The sequence below is a fragment of the Bison bison genome, unplaced genomic scaffold (assembly GCF_000754665.1).
Source record: "Bison bison bison isolate TAMUID 2011002044 unplaced genomic scaffold, Bison_UMD1.0 scf7180017864123, whole genome shotgun sequence".
NCBI classification, from domain to species: domain Eukaryota; kingdom Metazoa; phylum Chordata; class Mammalia; order Artiodactyla; family Bovidae; genus Bison; species Bison bison.
The window spans coordinates 343,150-343,838 of NW_011494695.1; positions in this window are offsets into that span (position 1 = coordinate 343,150).

Genomic DNA, 689 nt, shown 5'->3' on the forward strand with positions numbered 1-689 from the left:
ACAGGATTATCATTACCATCTTTCTAAATTCCATATATATGCATTAGTATACTGTATTGGTGTTTTTCTTTCTGGCTTACTTCACTCTGTATAATAGGCTCCAGTTTCATCCACCTCATTAGAACTGATTCGAATGTGTTCTTTTTAATGGCTGAGTAATACTCCATTGTGTATATGTACCCCAGCTTTCTTATCCACTCGTCTGCTGATGGACATCTAGGTTGCTTCCATTTCCTGGCTATTATAAACGGTGCTGTGATGAACATTGGGGTACACGTGTCTCTTTCAAGTCTGGTTTCCTCGATGTGTATGCCCTGCAGTGGGATTGCTGGGTTGTATGGCAGTTCTATTTCCAGTCTTTTAAGGAATCTCCACACTGTTCTCCATAGTGGCTGTACTAGTTTGCATTTCCACCAACAGTGTAAGAGGGTTCCCATTTCTCCACACCCTCTCCATCATTTATTGCTTGTGGACTTTTGGATCGCAGCCATTCTGACTGGTGTGAAATGGTACCTCATTGTAGTTTTGATTTTCATTTCTCTGATAATGAGTGATGTTGAGCATCTTTTCATGTGTTTGTTAGCCATCTGTATGTCTTATCTGGAGAAATGTCTGCTTAGTTTTTTGGCCCATTTTTTGATTGGGTCGTTTATTTTTCTGGAATTGAGCTGCAGGAGTTGCTTGTATAT